At 39.5% G+C, this 20,465-nt stretch overlaps 1 protein-coding gene across 2 annotated transcripts in view; it reads left to right on the forward strand.

Moving 5' to 3' along the window:
- The window catches only part of ME3 (malic enzyme 3), a 327,654-nt gene that overhangs the window by 92,944 nt on the left and 214,245 nt on the right, over positions 1–20,465 (forward strand). The window lies entirely within an intron of this gene.

Raw genomic sequence — 20,465 nt, forward strand, 5'->3', positions numbered from 1 at the left:
TGTGGCACACGGGCTCAGTAGTTGTGGCGCACGGGCTTAGTTGCTCCGCGGCATGTGGGACCTTCCGGGACCAGGGATCGAACCGCGTTCCCTGTATTGGCAGGCGGATTCTTAACCACTGCGCCACCAGGGAAGTCCTATCTATTTTATATATATATTAGTGTGTATCTGTTAATCCCAGACTCCTAATTTATCCCTCCCCCTTTCCACATATTTAAAAATTGACTTTCATGAAAGCTGTGGTTCATGGCCTTATGGAGCTGAAAATCTCCAGAGGGAAACAGTAAATAATAACAGCACCTTAAGAGAAAAGCTAGAACAGGGTGTGCACAGGGTTCTGGGGAAGCAAGAAGGCTGTGCTCCAGTGACTGACTTCCATCCATTTCCCTGCATCCACACCTCCCTGTGACTGAGCCCCTGGGGCCCTGAAGTCTGCTTACAGACCTTCCTGGACTAGAATAGTCAGGTCTAACCAACTGCATTGGAACAATGGCCCCTGAACTCTGCTCCCAGGTTTTCACCCCAGATCTCTGCTACCTCCCTTAGCCGCTTGACTCAACTCTCATTCTAGGTCTACTGCAGTCTTGGCCATCCATGTTACCTGAGATGCTGTATTCCAATGTATGAAACCCATTGTCTCTCCCCAGTTTTGTTTGGGGTTGCCTACCCGGACCAAAGATATCAGGATAGAGAGAAAGAGAAAGGATATCAGGAAAGCAGAGAACTGTATATTCTCCAATGAACTGGCGCTGTGCAGGTAACCAGTCAGGTATATGTACTCTGACTCCAGATTAAAGAGATGGTGGACAGAGAGAGGAAACGGGTGTTTCTTGCTAGACTGACAGCCTATTCTGTTTGAGCTCATTGGCCCTCAGTGAGTAAAAAATAAATTAATACAACCATAATAGCAACAAAAGTAATCCATTGTGTGGCCTAAACTATCTGGAGTGTTGGCCCCTTAGTTAATTACATTAGCCACAGAATGGCTCCACTCTCCCCATCAGACAGTTTGTTAGGAACTGATCACATTGAGCTATCTCTGCTTAACTATTTAGGGCTTGATCTGTGAATCGAGGTCTTTGAAGAAAGCTTATGCTTGCAAAAACAACTAATAGGGGTCTTGGCATGGGGGTGCTTTTCTTCTATGGCCATAGTGACTGCTAAAAGCCAAGGGATAATTTTTTCTTGCTGGAAATGTGATTAATCAATTAAGGGCTGGAACACTGGCCTCTTTCATCACTCAGATGCCCAGGATGCTAATCAACCAGAGTCATCCTATTTCCATGGCAAACCTGGCATGTAGTCAGGACTTAAAAGGAAAAATTCTAAACAGGGCCTGTTAGTACTAGAGAACTTTATAAGATCTATTAGTGAAGTTCTCCTGCCTTGGGATATGTGCTAATTAGTCATAAACCAAAGAGATAATCCCTGTTAAGCTAGTACTAGCTGCTATAACACATAAACTCCAAAATATTAGTAGCTTAGCAAAATGTGAAAGTTCAAAGGGGTTTTCCATCTTAGTGGTTGGTTCTGTTCCAAGTAATAATTAAAGATCCCAAGATTCCTCTAGCGTGGAGCTCCTCCATCTTCAAAACATGGGCTCCAAGATCATTGACTTGGGAGAAAGAGCACAGAGGATGGCAGTTAGGTGTTTTTATGGGCCAGGCCTGCAAGTAGTTCAGATCATTTCTGTTCACATTCCATTGCCTAGAACTTGATCTTATGGCCACACTAACTTCGGTGCCTGGGAAATGTAGTAAAACCCTGTGCCCAGGAAGAAGAGGAAACAGGTTTGCCATACTCCCTGAAGTCACTGCATGTCAGTGATCTAAAACCAGTGATTTGCAAAATATTTGGAGGCCTTCCAAGGTATATGGTCCTATCTAGTGTAGCTTGCTGAATATAATGATAATGCTGATGATGAGAGTAAGGTTGTTGATGCATCAAAGAGGTCCTGATCAGCCAATGAACTCACCACCAAAACTTTGTCAGTTGTCTTGCTTCTTTAAATCTGTATGTGAGTGGGTGTATAAATTGGCAAAATCCTTCCTTTACCACTGAAATAAATTAATGGTAAGCAGTCATCAGCATAACCCTCATATCTTCGCCCAGAATTAATACACTGTCCATGAGTTAATCAATTCTTTGCCTAGAGAAGAAATATAATGTAGTGGCTATAAACATGGCCTGGAATTATACCTGGGTTCAAATTTTGTCATATGCTAGCTGTATTAATTAAGACTCTAATTGAAAGTAACAAATATAAACTTGAGCTAGTTTATGCTAAAAAGGGGAATTTATTATAAAGGTATAAGGGTATCTTATGGAAATCATGGGTAGAAATACAGCTAGAGCTCAAGAAGGGATGTAAATTAGGAACTGGAAGGCTACCATGACTCTGTTTCTCATCTCTGCTTCTCTCTTTGCAGAAGCTTCATCCTAATTTTCTCTGCTTCCTATGCTTCTCTAAGCATATTATTGGAATCTGCCTCCCCAAGACCGTCAAGTCTATGTGTTCCAGCCACAAGCAGGGACTTGCAGTCTCTGAATTGCAATTTCAAATTTCTAGGAGAAAGAATCTGATTAGCTCAGCTTTGCGTCACATGTTCATTGCTGGTCCCAATCAAAAATGACAAGGGAGGCAAGATTCTGTCCAAAAAAAGCTTCCAGAGGCCAGCTCCTGTAGATGTGGGCTCAGTTCCACAGGGAGTGAGAGAGAGAGAGAGAGAGACTGTGAGAGAGAGAGAACTCTGCTAACAAATGTCTCACCTCTCAGCCTGATTCCTCATCTGTAAGATGGAGATAACACCACCTAACCCAAAGGGTTATTCTGAGGATTGAGGACTGTATTCTGAGGTCTGTATGTAAATTCTAGCATAGTACCTTTCACAAAGAAACTGTTCAATAAATAATGAATGGATGGATGTATATAAAGTAACAATACATCACTCCATTTATCAGAGGCTGCAGGCATCAAGGCATACATCTGGATAAATAGATAGAAGTTCTGATATGAACGTTATTGAGTTTCAATTTTATGTGACTATATTATTTATTCTGCAATCCTGAAAACCAAAGATCGTTATGCATAAACAATGAAAATATTAGGATCTTGAACCCTAATATAGATCTGTGGACTTGCCAAACTCCACATCTAAGCTTTTTTTTTTTTTTTCTTAACACCTTTATTAGAGTATAATTGCTTTACAATGGTGTGTTAGTTTCTGCTTTATAACAAAGTGAATCAGCTATACATATACATATATCCCCATATCTCCTCCCTCTTGCGTCTCCCTCCCACCTTCCCTATCTAGTCCTCTAGGTGGTCACAAAGCACCAAGCTGATCTCCCTGTGCTATGCGGCTGCTTCCCACTAGCTATCTATTTTACATCTGGTAGTATATATAAGTCCATGCCACTCTCTCACTTCGTCCCAGCTTACCCTTCCCCCTTCCTGTGTCCTCAAGTTAATTCTCTATGTCTGCATCTTTATTCCTGTCCTGCCCCTAGGTTCTTCAGAATCATCTTTTTTTTTTTTTAGATTCCATATATATATGTGTTAGCATACAGTATTTGTTTTTCTCTTTCTGACTTACTTCACTCTGTATGACAGATTCTAGGTCCATCCACCTCACAACAAATAACTCAATTTCGTTTCTTTTTATGGCTGATAATATTCCATTGTACATATGTGCCACATCTTCTTTTTTTTTTTTTTCAAGTGGATTAACATCTTTATTGGAGTATAATTGCTTTACAATGGTGTGTTAGTTTCTGCTTTATAACAAAGTGAATCAGTTATACATATACATATGTTCCCATATCTCTTCCCTCTTGTATCTCCCTCCCTCTCAACCTCTCTATCCCACCCCTCTAGGTGGTCACAAAGCACCGAGCTGATCTCCCTGTGCTATGCAGTTGCTTCCCACTAGCTATCTATTTTAAGTTTGGTAGTGTATATATATCCATGCCACTCTCTCACTTTGTCACAGCTTACCCTTCCCCCTCCCCATATCCTCAAGTTCATTCTCTAGTAGGTCTGTGTCTTTATTCCCATCTTGCCACTAGGTTCTTCATGAACTTTTTTTTTTCCCTTAGATTCCATATATATGTGTTAGCATACGGTATTTGTTTTTCTCTTTCTGACTTACTTCACTCTGTATGACAGACTCTAACTCCATCCACCTCACTACAAATAACTCAATTTTGTTTCTTTTTATGGCTGAGTAATATTCCATTGTATATAAGTGCCATATCTTCTTTATCCATTCATCTGTCGATGGACACTTAGGTTGCTTCCATGTCCTGGCTATTGTAAACAGATCTGCAATGAACATTGTGGTACATGACTCTTTTTGAATTATGGTTTCCCAGGGTATATGCCCACTAGTGGGATTGCTAGGTCGTATGGTAGTTCTATTTTTAGTTTTTTAAGGAACCGCTGTACTGTTCTCCATAGTGGCTCTTTCAATTTACATTCCCACCAACAGTGCAAGAGGGTTCCCTTTTCTCCACACCCTCTCCAACATTTATTGTTTGTAGATTTTTTGATGATGGCCATTCTGACTGGTGTGAGGTGGTCCCTCATTGTAGTTTTGATTTGCATTTCTCTACTGATTAGTGATGCTGAGCATTCTTTCATGTGTTTGTTGGCAATCTGTATATCTTCTTTGGAGAAATGTATGTTTAGGTCTTCTGCCCATTTTTGGATTGGGTTGTTTGTTTTTTTGATATTGAGCTGCATGGGCTGCTTGTAAATCTTGGAGATTAATCCTTCGTCAGTTGCTTCGTTTGCAAATATTTTCTCCCATTTTGAGGGTTGTCTTTTCATCTTGTTTATGGTTTCCTATGCTGTGCAAAAGCTTTTAAGTTTCATTAGGTCCCATTTGTTGATTTTTGTTTTGATTTCCATTTCTCTAGGAAGTGGGTCAAAAAGGATCTTGCTGTGATTTATGTCACAGAGTGTTCTGCCTATGTTTTCCTCAAAGAGTTTTATAGTGTCTGGCCTTACATTTAGGTCTTTAATCCATTTTGAGTTTATTTTTGTGTATGGTGTTAGGGAGTGTTCTAACTTCATTCTTTTACATGTAGCTGTCCAGGTTTCCCAGCACCACTTATTGAAGAGGCTGTCTTATCTCCATTGTATATTCTTGCCTCCTTTATCAAAGATAAGGTGACCATATGTGTGTGGGTTTATCTCTGGGCTTTCTATCCTGTTCCATTGATCTATATTTCTGTGTTTGTGCCAGTACCATACTGTCTTGATTACTGTAGCTTTGTAGTGTAGTCTGAAGTCCGGGAGCCTGATTCCTCCAGCTCCAGCAATCTCAAGATTGCTTTGGCTATTCGGGGTCTTTTGTGTTTCCGTACAAATTGTGAAATTTTTTGTTCTAGTTCTGTGAAAAATGCCAGTGGTAGTTTGATAGGGATTGCATTGACTCTGTAGATTGCTTTGGGTAGTACAGTCATTTTCACAATGTTGATTCTTCCAATCCAAGAACATGGTATATCTCTCCATCTGTTTCTATCGTCTTTAATTTCTTTCATCAGTGTCTTATAGTTTTCTGCATACAGGTCTTTTGTCTCCTTAGGTAGGTTTATTCCTAGGTGTTTTATTCTTTTTGTTGCAATGGTAAATGGGAGTGTTTTCTTAATTTCTCTTTCAGATTTTTCATCATTAGTGTATAGGAATGCAAGAGATTTCTGTGCATTAATTTTGTATCCTGCAACGTTACCAAATTCATTGATTAGCTCTAGTAGTTTTCTGGTAGAGTCTTTAGGACTCTCTATGTATAGTATCATGTCATCTGCAAACAGTGACTGCTTTACTTCTTCTTTTCTGATTTGGATTCCTTTTATTTCTTTTTCTTCTCTGATTGCTGTGGCTAAAACTTCCAAAACTATGTTGAAGAACAGTGGTGAGAGTGGGCAACCTTGTCTTATTCCTGAACTTAGTGGAAATGGTTTCAGTTTTTCACCATTGAGAATGATGTTGGCTGTGGGTTTGTCATATATGGCCTTTATTATGTTGAGGTAAGTTCCCTGTATGCCTACTTTCTGGAGGGTTTTTATCATAAATGGGTGTTGAATTTTGTTGAAAGCTTTTTCTGCATCTGTTCAGATGATCATGGATTTTATCCTTCAGTTTGTTAATATGGTGTATCACACTGATTGATTTACGTATATTGAAGAATCCTTGCATTCCTGGGATAAACCTTGCTTGATCACGGGGTATGGTCCTTTTAAGGTACTGTTGGATTCTGTTTGCTAGCATTTTGTTGAGGATTTTTGCATCTATGTTCATCAGTGATATTGACTTGTAGTTTTCATTCTTTGTGACATCTTTGTCTGGTTTTGGTATCAGGGTGATGGTGGCCTCATAGAATGAGTTTAGGAGTGCTCCTCCCTCTGCTATATTTTGGAAGACCTTGAGAAGGATAGGTGTTAGCTCTTCTCTAAACGTTTGATAGAATTCACCTGTGAAGCTGTCTGGTCCTGGGCTTTTGTTTGTTGGAAGATATGTAATCACAGTCTCAATTTCAGTGCTTGTGATTGGTCTGTTTATATTTTCTATTTCTTCCTGGTTCAGTATCGGAAGGTTGTGCTTTTCTAAGAATTTGTCCATTTCTTCCAGGTTGTCCATTTTATTGGCATAGAGTTGCTTGTAGTAATCTCTCATGATCCTTTGTATTTCTGCAGTGTCACTTGTTATTTCTCCTTTTTCATTTCTAATTCTATTGATTTGAGTCTTCTCCCTTTTTTTCCTGATGACTCTGCCTAATGGTTTATCAATTTTGTTTATCTTCTCAAAGAACCAGCTTTTAATTTTATGGATCTTTGCTATTGTTTCCTTCATTTCTTTTTCATTTATTTCTGATCTGATCTTTATGATTTCTTTCCTTCTGCTAACTTTAGGGTTTTTTTGTTCTTCTTTCTCTAATGGCTTTAGGTGTAAGGTTAGGTTGTTTATTTGAGATGTTTCCTGTTTCTTGAGGTAGGATTGTATTGCTATAAACTTCCCTCTTAGAACTGCTTTTGCTGCATCCCATAGGTTTGGGGTCATTGTGTTTCATTGTCATTTGTTTCTAGGTATTTTTTGATTTCCTCAGTGATCTCTTGGTTATTAAGTAGTGTATTGTTTAGCCTTCATGTGTTTGTATTTTTTACAGATTTTTTCCTGTAATTGATATCTAGTCTCATAGCATTGTGGTCGGAAAAGATACTTGATACGATTTCAATATTCTTAAATTTACCAAGGCTTGATTTGTGACCCAGGATATGACCTATCCTGGACAATGTTCCATGAGCACTTGAGAAGAAAGTGTATTCTGTTGTTTTTGGATGGAATGTCCTATAAATATCAATTAAGTCCATCTTGTTTAATGTATCATCTAAAGCTTGTGTTTCCTTATTTATTTTCATTTTGGATGATCTGTCCATTGGTGAAAGTGCGGTGTTAAAGTCCCCTACTATGATTGTGTTACTGTCGATTTCCCCTTTTATGGCTGTTAGCATTTGCCTTATGTACTGAGGTGCTCCTGTGTTGAGTGCATAAATATTTACAATTGTTATATCTTCTTCTTGGATTGATCCCTTGATCATTATGTAGTGTCGTTCTTTGTCTCTTGTAATAGTCTTTCTTTTAAAGTCTATATTGTCTGATATGAGAATTGCTACTCCAGCTTTCTTTTGATTTCCATTTGCATGGAATATCTTTTTCCATCCCCTCACTTTCAGTCTGTATGTGTCCCTAGGTCTGAAGTGGGTCTCCTGTAGACAGCATATATATGGGTCTTGTTTTTGTATCCATTCAGCTAGTCTATGTCTTTTGGTTGGAGCATTTAATCCATTTACATTTAAGGTAATTATCGATGTGTATGTTCCTATTACCATTTTCTTAAGTGTTTTGGGTTTGTTATTATAGGTCTTTTCCTTCTCTTTTGTTTCCTGCCTAGAGAAGTTCCTTTAGCATTTGTTGTAAAGCTGGTTCGGTTGTGCTGAATTCTCTTAACTTTTACTTGTCTGTAAAGGTTTTAATTTCTCCGTCGAACCTGAATGAGATCCTTGCTGGGTAGAGTAATATTGGTTGTAGGTTTTTCCCTTTCATCACTTTCAATATGTCCTGCCACTCCCTTCTGGCTCGTAGAGTTTCTGCTGAAAGATCAGCTGTTAACCTTATGGGGAGTCCCTTGTATGTTATTTGTTGTTTTTCCCTTGCTGCTTTTAATATTTTTTCACTGTATTTAAGTTTTGATAGTTTGATTAATACGTGTCTTTGTGTGTTTTTCCTTGGATTTATCCTCTATGGGACTCTCTGTGCTTCCTGGACCTGATTAACTATTTCCTTGCCCATATTAGGGAAGTTTTCAACTATAATCTCTTCAAATATTTTCTCAGTCCCTTTCTTTTTCTCTTCTTCTTCTGGGACCCCTATAATTCGAATGTTGGTGCATTTAATGTTGTCCCAGAGGTCTCTGAGACTGTCCTCAATTCTTTTCATTCTTTTTTCTTTATTTTGCTCTGTGGTAGTTATTTCCACTATTTTATCTTCCAGGTCACTTATCCATTTTTCTGCCTCAGTTATTCTCCTATTGATTCCTTCTAGGGAATTTTTAATTTCATTTATGGTGTTGTTCATCATTGTTTGTTTGCTCTTTAGTTCTTCTAGTTCCTTGTTAAGTGCTTCTTTTATTTTCTCCATTCTATTTCCAAGATTTTGAATCATCTTTACTATCATTTCTCTGAATTCTTTTTCAGATAGACTGCCTACTTCCTCTTCATTTGTTTGGTCTGGTGGGTTTTTACCTTGCTCCTTCATCTGCTGTGTGTTTCTCTGTCTTCTCATTTTGCTTAACTTACTATGTTTGGGGTCTCCTTTTCACAGGCTGTAGGTTTGTAGTTCCCTTTGTTTTTGGTGTCTACCCCCAGTGGCTAAGGTTGGTTCCGTGGGTTGTGTAGGCTTCCTGGTGGAGGGGACTGCTGCCTGTGTTCTGAGGGATGAGGCTGGATCTTGTCTTTCTGGTGGGCAGGACCACGTTTGGTGGTGTGTTTTGGGGTGTCTGTGACCTTATTATGATTTTAGGCAGCCTCTCTGCTAATGGGTGGGGTTTTGTTCTGTCTTGCTAGTTGTTTGGCATAGGGTGTCCAGCACTGTAGCTTGCTGGTCATTGAGTGGAGGTGGGTCTTAGCGTTGAGGTGGAGATCTCTGGCAGAGCTTTTTCCATTTGATTATTACGTGGAGCTGGGAGGTCTCTGGTGGACCAATGTCCTGAACTTGGCTCTCCCACCTCAGAGGCACAGGCCTGACACCTGGCCAGAGCACCAAGACCCTGTCAGCCACACAGCTCAGAAGAAAAGGGAGAAAAAAAGAAAGAAATAAATAAAACAGAATAAAATAAAGTTATTAAAATAGAAAATAATTATTAAAAATAAAAATTTAAAAAGTAATAAAAAAAGAAAAAAAGAAAAGAAAGAAAGAAGACAGCAACCAAACCAAAAAACTAATCCACCAATGATAACAAGCACTAAAAACTATACTTAAAAAAAAAAAAAAAAAAACGGACAGACAGAACCCTAGGACAAATGGTAAAAGCAAAGGTATACAAACAAAATCACACACAGAAACATACACATACACACTCACAAAAAGTGAAAAAGAAAAAAATATATATATCGTTGCTCCCAAAGTCCACCTCCTCAATTTGGGTTGATTCTTTGTCTATTCAGGTATTCCACAGATGCAGGGTACATCAAGTTGATTGTGGAGATTTAATGCGCTGCTCATGAGGCTGCTGGGAGAGATTTCCCTTTCTCTTCTTTGTTCGCTCAGCTCCCGGGGTTCAGCTTTGGATTTGGCCCCGCCTCTGCCTGTAGGTCGCCTGAGGGCGTCTGTTCTTTGCTCAGACAGGACAGGGTTAAAGGAGCAGCTGCTTCGGGGTCTCTGGCTCACTCAGGCCGGGGGGGAGGGAGGCGTACGGATGCGGGGCGAGCCTGCGGCGGCAGAGGCCGGCGTGACGTTGCACCAGCCTGAGGCGCGCCGTGCGTTCTCCCGGGAAAGTTGTCCCTGGATCACGGGAGCCTGGCAGTGGCGGGCTGCACAGGCTCCGGGAGGGGCTGTGTGGAGAGTGACCTGTGCTTGCACACAGGCTTCTTGGCGACTGCAGCAGCAGCCTTAGCGTCTCATGCCCGTCTCTGAGGTCCGCGCTGATAGCCACGGCTCACGCCTGTCTCTGGAGCTCGTTTAGGCAGCGCTCTGAATCCCCTCTCCTCGTGTACCCTGAAACGATGGTCTCTTGCCTCTTCGGCAGGTCCAGACTTTTTCCCAGACTCACTCCCGGCCAGCTGTGGCGCACTAGCCCCTTCAGGCTGTGTTCACGCAGGCAACCCCAGTCCTCTCCCTGGGATCCGACCGAAGCCCGAGCCTCAGCTCCCAGACCCCGCCTGCCCCGGCGGGTGAGCAGACAAGCCTCTTGGGCTGGTGAGTGCTGGTTGGCACGGATCCTCTGTACAGGAATCTCTCCGCTTTGCCCTCCGCACCGCTGTTGCTGCACTCTCCTCCGTGGCTCCGAAAATTCCCCCCTCCGCCACCACCCCTCCCACCCCAACCCCCCCACCCTCCCCACCGTCTCCACCAGTGAAAGGGCTTTCTAGTGTGTGGAAACTTTTCCTCCGTCACAGCTCCCTCCCACTGGTGCAGGTCCCGTCCCTATTCTTTTGTTTCTGTTTTTTCTTTTTTCTTTTGCCCTACCCAGGTACTTGGGGAATTTCTTGCCTTTTGGGAAGTCTGAGGTCTCCTGCCAGCGTTCAGTAGGTGTTCTGTAGGAGTTGTTCCACATGTAGATGTATTTCTGATGTATTTGTGGGGAGGAAGGTGATCTCCACGTCTTACTCTTCCGCCATCTTGAAGGTCTCCCCCCATCTAAGCTTTTAAACAAGAATTTATGGAAGTGAAAATAAGCCTGTTACAATAGGAAACTATTATTGCTAACCTACGTGATTTACTGTGCAATGATCAAGCAGATGGAGGTTTTATAAAAACAATTCATTGCCAGTTCATGCCCAGGGGCTGTCTTTACCACCATCTTTATTACTCTGATCTTCCATGAGATCAAAACAGAGTTAGCAGTGAAACTCTTCCAAATCCTACGCTGAACCTAATTTGGCTAACACTGTGGAGGGCCTAGGTTTCGATCTCACTGCCACTGTCACACACAGGCTTCACTGTTTTTCTCCAGGGTCAAAGAAATGGCTCCCATCTGTTATCCTTTTTCCATTCCACTGCCACAAACCTTCCCAGGCTGCCCTCTACAGAAAGAATAACCTTGAAACTCCTCAGCTGGTCATTCCTGGACCTTTACAATCTGATCCCAGAATATTTTCTTATAGAATTTCTTATCACTTTTCACTCAATTCCAATAGCCTCCTTTCCATTTTCTAAACACTCTTCAATGTTTGGACCTGATTGTTCTGTTCATGCCTAACTTCTCACTGGAATATCCTACCTACAAATTCTCTGTTTATTGAAGTTTCATCCATCTCAACTCAAACCTCAACCTCTCCACAAGCCTTTCCATAATCTCTTCAGGTAGTAATTCCTCTCCTCACCTGTCCAGACACTCATTACACACTGTGGCAAATCAGTTATTTGTATCAGTTCTTAAACTATTAAAATATTGAAACTAAAAACTTATCGTAAAAATTTAAATTTCATTCTACATTCATTGGTAAGTTGGTATTTCAGTAAAATTCTGCATACCAATAACAAAATCTTGGTATGTTTTGTTGGGGGGTACAAGTCAATAAGACTTTGGACTACAACTTCTAAAGGTGAATTGCAAACGAACGTTAGATTGGTGTTGGATTTCTCATTTGCAACATCTAGTAGCTAGTAGAACAAAGTTCACAGACAATTTAGGCAAAATGATTATAATCTAGGAATCCTACAGATGTGATTGTTTAGTACAAGAGTACAAAATTTCTTAGCCATGCAGTGATTAAAAAGGTATATCACCTGTATTAATCTAAATCTTGGTTGGAACTAACAGAAGCTCAACTAAACTATTTCCATGTCCATTGGCAGACTTCAGTCATTGATCAGTGATGTCATCTGGGCTCTGTTTCACCACCTCTTGGTTTTACCATCTCTCTATACATAGCAGCAGGAGGCCACCAACACCTTGACTCCCATTCTATAAATTTAGAAATCCTCAAAGAGAAAGTGATGCTCTCTGATGCATCTTGAAGAAAGAGCCCAGGATTTGGGTCATATGCCGTTTCCTGGGAAGTTGAAGAGTTAGGTAGAGTTGGATAGGGCCTTACCCAAATAAATGAAATGGGTTTGTCACAGGGAAGCAGGGCTCTGAAACTATAAGACGGGAAAAGGGATGCTGGGTAAACAAAAACCACAGTGGTCCACCATGTACAATTATGTACAACTCATGTACAATTACTAAGGAAATTACTCTAGAAATATTCAAGGCAGCTGAATATCAAATAACACCAAAAATGAGGAAAGAATAAGCAAAAAGAAATAATTCATCTATTAAAATTTTATAGCAGTTAATTCTAAGTAGTTTTTGGTAAAATATAATTGGGAACTGATCCTTGATACAGAGAGACATCCATAAGGAAAAACTTATTTGTAACCTTGAAATAAATTGTAATTTATTTCAAGAAATTTTAAGCTATTTTTGGATGGAGAGCTAATGAAATGGGGAAATAAAAAGCATATTCCAGGTTTCATTTTAGTTAGAGTAGGGGGAATAAGAGTAGGGAAGCTAAAGCATATAAACACTCTACTTTTGGTTGGGACAATAATATATATTTTTATCGATAAAGAAATATAGGTTTAATATGACTAAAAATAGAAAGGTAACCGTTATCAGAAAAAAACATAGTGAAACTCCCATATTAAATAACAGAGAAAAGAGGAAAGTTTTAAAACTTAAACTAGCAGAAAAAAGAAAATAAAGAAGTGGCAGCAAAATGTAGTAAATAGCATGTGTAAAATATAATGGAAAAAATAAAACTAAACATATAAATTACAATAATAAATTTAATAAATGAAATTATCCCGTCAAATGACAAAGGGTCACAAATTGGGAGAAAAGTTAAAATCTGGCCATCCAGCTGTTTATAAGAAACCAAAGAAAACAAAAATGCCCTCAAAATGATTTTTAAAATAGTTAACTAATATGGCATGGGAACTAACCAGTCAGAACAGATATTTGTTATAAGCAATTGATAATTGAGCATCTGTGAATACCAACTTCCTATTAGCCCTGTCAGAGAAACACTGAAAAATGTACAAGACATAAAAAAACTAAACAACAACAAGGAGACAAAATTAATACTAAATAAAGTGGAATTCAGAGTAAAATATTCAATAAGACAGAAAAGGATATTTTTTTTAAAAATATTTATTTATTTATTTATTTATTTATTTATGGCTGTGTTGGGTCTCCGTTTCTGTGCAAGGGCTTTCTCTAGTTGTGGCAAGCGGGGGCCACTCCTCATCGCGGTACGCGGGCCTCTCACTATCGTGGCCTCTCTTGTTGCGAAGCACAGGCTCCAGATGCGCAGCCTCAGTAATTGTGGCTAACGGGCCCAGTTGCTCCGCGGCATGTGGGATCCTCCCAGACCAGGGCTCGAACCCGTGTCCCCTGCATTGGCAGGCGGATTCTCAACCACTGCGCCACCAGGGAAGCCCAGAAAAGGATATTTTGAATGGTAAAAGGAATATATCTCTGCTATAAATTCTTATGTGCCAAAGAAAATAAGAGTGAACTGCATAAGATAAAAACTTTTATAAATGGAAGAATTTGATAAAACCACAATTAAAACCATGCTTGGGTTCTTTTCAATATGAAACTATTTGATTACTATGAATAAATCATCTATGAACATGCAAGTAAATATATTTGTGGACATATGTTTTTATTTATCATGGATAAATAGAGTGGGATCGCTTGGTCATATAATAAGCATATGTTTAACTTTATAAGAAACTGTCCAACTGTTTCCCAAAGTGGTTGTACATTTTGTATTCCCACCAGCAATGTATGAATTCCTTTGTTCCTCTTCTTCACCAACACTTTGTATTGTCAGTGGTTTTTATTTTAGCCATTCTAGTGAGTGTAGTAATAACATGAGGTTTTTATAAAGATTAAGATAATATCCTAAAGCATTTAATCCTGTATCTGGCAAAATAAGCACTCAATAAATATTAACTATTAAAAGTATCATGTAGGGGACTTCCCTGGTGGCACAGTGGTTAAGAATCCGCCTGCCAATGCAGGGGACATGGGTTCGAGCCCTGGTCTGGGAAGATCCCACATACCACAGAGCAACTAAGCCCATGAGCCACAACTACTGAGCCTGCATGCCACAACTACTGAAGCCCACACACCTAGAGCCTGTGCTCCACAACAAGAGAAGCCACCACAATGAGAAGCCGGCACACGGCAATAAAGAGTAGCCCCCGCTCGCCGCAACTAGAGAATGCCCACGTGCAGCAACGAAGACCCAATGCAGCCAAAAATAAATAAATACATAAATTAATTAATTAATTAGTTTTTAAAAAGTATCATGTAGCAGAAGAGGGATTAATAGGCATACAATAAAAAGAATGACTATAAATTATTAAGAAAAGGATCAGAAAACTATGAATCAATGAAACAAATAGTTTACAGAAAAGGAATTATAACTAGACAATAAAAATATAAAAGATTCTCACCCTCACTATTGGTCAGGAAAGTAAAAATTAACACAATAATGAAGTATTATTGTTTCCCATTTGATTAACAAAAATAGTGAAACTGATAGCATCAGTGTTTTGTGAGTGTGCAAAAAAGGACATGTTTGTATACCAGTGATAAGAATATAAATTGCTATAACTCTGAGGAGACTAATTGGGCAGCATCTATTAAAATTTTTAATGTAGATATATTTTAAACTGGCGTTTCCACTTCTAGGGTTTTTGTCATTCAATGATAAAAGAATGAGAGTATGATAATGCAGTTTATAATATAAATAATGAAAAATCTCCTAGTCACTCATTAATGGTATAGAATGGAGTAATAAATTATATCCAACCTTACTAGGGACTACTATGCAACTATGAAAGGAAAAATATAGGTCTATATATGTTGTCTGGGGAATTTTATATGATATATAGTTAAGCAAGTCACAGAGCAATATTTATGGTGTGATCCCATTAACAGGAATGACCTGCATGGACTACAAACTCAGATATGCAAAAAATATATAATTGTCTTTATTTTTCTGTGACTGAGCTTAAGTTCTATCTTAAGTCTCTATTCTACCTGATGAGATGATGAAAACTGAATCACACTCAATGTAGGATTTCTACCCGCCTCCTCTTCTTTTTTTTTTCCCTGTGGGTTTAAGGAGATCCATGACTTAAAGTATGTGATTGGGGCAGGCACAGGACAATGGTCCTTGGTCATTATCTGCTACTGTGTCCTTCCCTCTAGACTACCATGTCCCTTGGGTCTGCCAGCAGCTAGTGCCACCTCCACACTGATTGCAGCACAAGGGAAAACATTCTGCTGCTCTCAAAGGAACGTGGAGGGGCATACAGACTCTGTGCATGTGCCACAGTCCTATGCTACATTGCTTTCCCTTTGAGGCATTTACTCATTCCACAGCAGTGAGATGTGAAAAGATATGAGCAGAAAACAAGCAGAAAGCAGCAGCTGAGCAGAGCCTTTACAGTCTTAGGGAGACAGCATTCAAAAATTAGCATTTAAGTTTATCATGTGCCATAGACTGAACGTTTGTATCCCCCCAAAATTAGTATGTTGATACCCTAATCCCCTATGTGATGGTATTTGGAGCTGGCGCTTTGGGGCAGTAATTAGGACATGAAGGTGGAGGTTTCGTGATGGGATCAGTGCCCTTATAAGAAGAGACATGAGAGAGTTTGCTCTCTCTCTCTGCCATGAGAAGTTTCAATGAGAAGATGGCCATCTGTCAACCAGGGAGAGGGCCTTCACCCTTCTGGCACCCTGATCTTGGACTTCCAGCCTCCAGAACTGTGAGAAATAAATGTTTGTTGTTTAAGCCACCCAGTCTATGGTATATTTGTTATAGCAGCCCGAACTGACTAAGACACCAAAGCATGCAGCACTTGAGAGGCCAAGAAGCTCTCAGGAAGGAAAGTGCAGAGAAGTGAGTCCCTGAGGCATTTGCCAAGTCCTGAGTGGTCCCCAAGTAGAAAGCAGTTGATAGGAGGCTGAGAATCCTAGACGAGCTTGCCCTAGTGGCTGACTACTTGAAAGACAAAAATTAAAGTTCAAGGCCCTCTAAGGAAGAGGGACACCAGTAGATACTCCAGATCTTCAGCTGGGGCTCCACAGGGCTATACTCTAGACACAGGGGTGAACTAGAAGCAGCACAGCTCTTTTTAAAAAGATGAAATTAGGAATTTGTTGTTTTTCTTTCTTTTAGACCCTTAGCCCAAGAATTTGTATGTTTTCTGTTGTGGTCAAAATTCACCTTGAAAGCGTTCTTCTAAGTCTATTGTTTAGACTGTATAGACAAGAATCATATTCGTTTGATTCTCTTTTCATTTCTGTTGTAATGACTTTACCCTGTGGATAACCAGTGTCAAAGGCGAGTTTGAACAGAAGGGCACCGGGTTTAAAGAAGAAAAATTGATTGCACAAAAATATACATTTTTATATAAAAATATATAAATTTATAAAAATATAAATCTCAATATAAATTATATTGAGACAATAAAACCTACTATGCAAAGCTGTTGGTAGACTAGAGGTAATGAATATGAATTGCCTAGCACACAGTAGGGCTGCAATACGTTATACCCTTATAATTTCTTCTTTAAAGTTTATTTCTATGAGACTAAAGTTAAGAAGTGTTCCTTCCAAGCTCAGCCAAGTGTGTGTTTCGATAGACAGGACACTATAATTGACTCTAAGCTTTTCCCTTTAATAGCTCCTATTTGACATTTTGGATAGTCAGCTATGATCAATGTTTTTCTGGAACCAGAACCTTTGAAGTTACAGCAATGTTGAATACAACTGAAATTTGGTAAAAGAATCAGAGAGGCTTAGAATAAGAGTTCCTCATTCTCACTTTAGCCTCCCTGGAACCTTAGGGCTTTTAGACAGTAAGCTGAAGTTTTAAAAGCTATTTTCAGAATTAAATAAAGCTTTGCAGAAAGAGCAAGCTTGCCACACCAGCTAAAATAAAAGGTCAAGTTTCTTCAGGCTGCAATATTACCACCCCTGCATTAATGCTGCTTAGCTTATGCTCACCAGTAGCTTTGATCGCTTGTTGATGACATCACTGGAATTTCTAGGATGCAATCAGTCGGTGGGTGACATGTCTTTACAGCCACATATTTGGTGATTTCAGTAGTCCAACGGAACACATCCAGTACAGGCATGACCTTGGACACAAGTATAGTGCAACAGCTGGAGTTAGGCCACTGACTGCTGAGTTAACTTTTCCCTCATTATTATAATTAGTGCCACAACCATGACAGTGACTCATGTGATTATGCAATTCATAATACTAAATTAAAATGACATTATTGATAGTTACGCAATAACTGCCCAAGCAAAAAGCACTGATTGAATAGATGGATTTTTTCTTAATAAATATTGTTTACTTGGGAGATGCACCTTTTCAAAAGGTGGCATTCATAGAAGGGAGAAAGGAGGTCTTTGAGGATCAAGATTTGGGAAATCACCCACTTAAAGTGCAGACTGTGACCTTGAGTGGTGGGAGTTCAGAGAGGAAAGATGTACTAAGCAAAGCTTGGAGACTTATGAACCAGGCCTTTCAAAATATCTGTGATTTAGAAAATGATGAGTAAAAAGTGTTCCAGGAGGAGGGAACTGCTTGAATAAAAGCAAGAAGGCCCTTCAAAGCGCAAGGTGAGAGAGAGAGCACTTCTAGAGCAATCCAGAGCCGTAATCCTCAGTCAGCCAGTAAGAGAGGCCAGCATCAATGCATCCCTGATATTCCTGCCTCAGAGGAGGAACTCCACAACATTTTCCAGTATACACTTTTCTGACGAATCTAAATTGCTAATTGTTAATGCCAAAGCAAGTAAAAGAGTATATCTATTTCCTATTCTGCATCTTATGCCTATTTGTATGACAGCTACTATCAATACTTTGGGCTGTTAATAGTGTAAGCTATACCTACAACAAAACCAATAAAAAGAAACAAAAATAATATGCAGCTTGTTTATATATCGTTTCTTTTTCTACATCACACACATTTGTTAGCTTTTAAACACTCTGTCACCAAAGCACTGATGTGTATATTTGCTCCAAGAAATAAGCAAGCTGTACTCCCATTGTGATTGATAAACTGGGGTTAAATATATCCAGTGTTAAGATTTGGTTTTAGTCCTAAGCTTTAGTTTCTTCCTAAGTGTTTATAATATTCTAAAAAGCAAGTAACTGTTTTAATCTTGTAAAGAGGACACCGTTTCCTATGATTTCTAAGCATAGAAAACATGCACTGCATTCCATTGTGGCAACCAAGGCAGTTGAGTCATTTTATGCTCATCCTTCCTGTTTTACTGATTTTGGCATTTGGGTGGTTTTGGCTTGTTGGGACTCGCCGCATACTGGCCCTAAGAGTCAGACAGGATCATGAGCAAATCTGCTTCAGGCTCCCCAAGGAACCAAGACTGTCTGGAAGAGGCTCTGCGGGACAGGATCCCAGGCACTGTCAGGGCGTCCAGGGCAGAGGCAGCCGGGAATTTTCGTATGTCTGCGTGATGTTTCACTACTGACAAAAATGAGTCAAGATGATCCACGCTTGGCATGGGTTTATTGCATGAAATTGCAGTGAGTCATATGCATAGGAAAGCTTATTCCAAGTCATTATTTCCTATACTGAATAATCCATTTTATTGCCCTGGTATCATGATCTAGTATTAATTAATGAAACCCAAGTTAGATAATAGCCTCCACTTTCTTCCTAATGATTAATAAATTAAAACCCGCTAGGGTGACATCTCTATACAATAGAGATCCAGACAGGGTAGTTACAGAACTCTGGCTTTCTAGTTCAGGTGTGTCATCTAATTAGGGAGCATTCTTTGTTTTGGCTAAAATTCTCTATCAGAGTGATGGTATTTGGTCCATGAGCTACATGCTAGATGCCTGTGCTCCAGAGTTGCTTCGTCTCTGAACTCTGTATTACCTTCTTCTCTTGTCAGTTCTTTCTCTTACTAAATTCTGTCTGCCCTCCAACCACTTTCCCATCCTCAACCTCAACTATCACTTAAGGTAATGACAAGGAGGATAGGTTGATTATACCAAAACTCAGAGAATAGTGGTAACTGGACAACTGATATTTCCAGTTACCTCAGGATTAAATGGATCCTTGTGGGTTTTCACATTTTACTGAAATGAATTCAACCACCTTTTTTGTTTTTGCCTTAACATTTTTGAAAGTCATTAAACTGAACATGAATTCTAACTTTGCAGACCAGTAACTATTGAGGTAGAAGTAGGAGGATATTGGGCAGAATGTGATTGAGTCCAGGCTTACCATGTAATTTTTTCCTTACTGACTTTGATATTTTCTTATTTTGTTGGTGTTTCTCTTTCTCTAAGAAGTCCAGGACTGCAAAAATAACTAAATGAAAGCTTCTGAGTGTTGACCTTATAGCTGACTGAATACTAGAACTGTGGTCTCCACTGGCTTACCACAGAGCTCTACCCTGTCCCAAAGTTCCTGTTCATGCAATCCCAGAACGCCAGTTTGCCAACGTGTGCATGATGCAAAACGATGAGTGAAACCTAACACATGAGTAACAAAGTCAACATCACAAAGATTGCAACAAGCTGAAAACAGCTGAAATAAATAAAATTACAGTTAAAAGCCATGAAAGAACAGAGAGGTATTTAGGTTAGAAATTTTCTGTAATCTCAAAAAAACCAATTGTTCAAGTAGACAATTGGCTTTTTACCTGTTCATCTGACCTTGAGGTTTCCCTTAATAGCAACTCAGTCTAGCCAGCATGGTGGCAAAGCTCTTACAAATTTCAAGTGATATGAGGCTGCATTATTAGAATTTTGATGGATGGGGTAGGTACTTTCCTGATCAGTCCGTATCTGGAGTTGGTGGTCAGGTAGGTGGGTAAGAAATCTGCTAATAAGAGAACTGCTTGTTCTCATTCTTCCTGCTTCAGTGATTGATGTTTAGTACAATGTTATAGCTTGGGTTTCCATGGATATTTGTCCCAAACAAATAGTCTCTTCTTAATATGATGGTTACTGAGAACGTATATTAGCACACCCCACCTCTAAATTTTACTTTTCTTATTTAAAAAAAACTCAGAGACCTTATAATAGAAAAGCATAAACTACTTTTTAATTAATTTTTATTGGAGTATAGTTGCTTAACAGTGCTGTGCTAGCCCCTCTCGTGCAGCAAAGTGAACCAGCCACATG

The sequence above is a fragment of the Eschrichtius robustus genome, chromosome 11 (genome assembly GCF_028021215.1).
Source record: "Eschrichtius robustus isolate mEscRob2 chromosome 11, mEscRob2.pri, whole genome shotgun sequence".
Lineage (NCBI taxonomy): Eukaryota > Metazoa > Chordata > Mammalia > Artiodactyla > Eschrichtiidae > Eschrichtius > Eschrichtius robustus.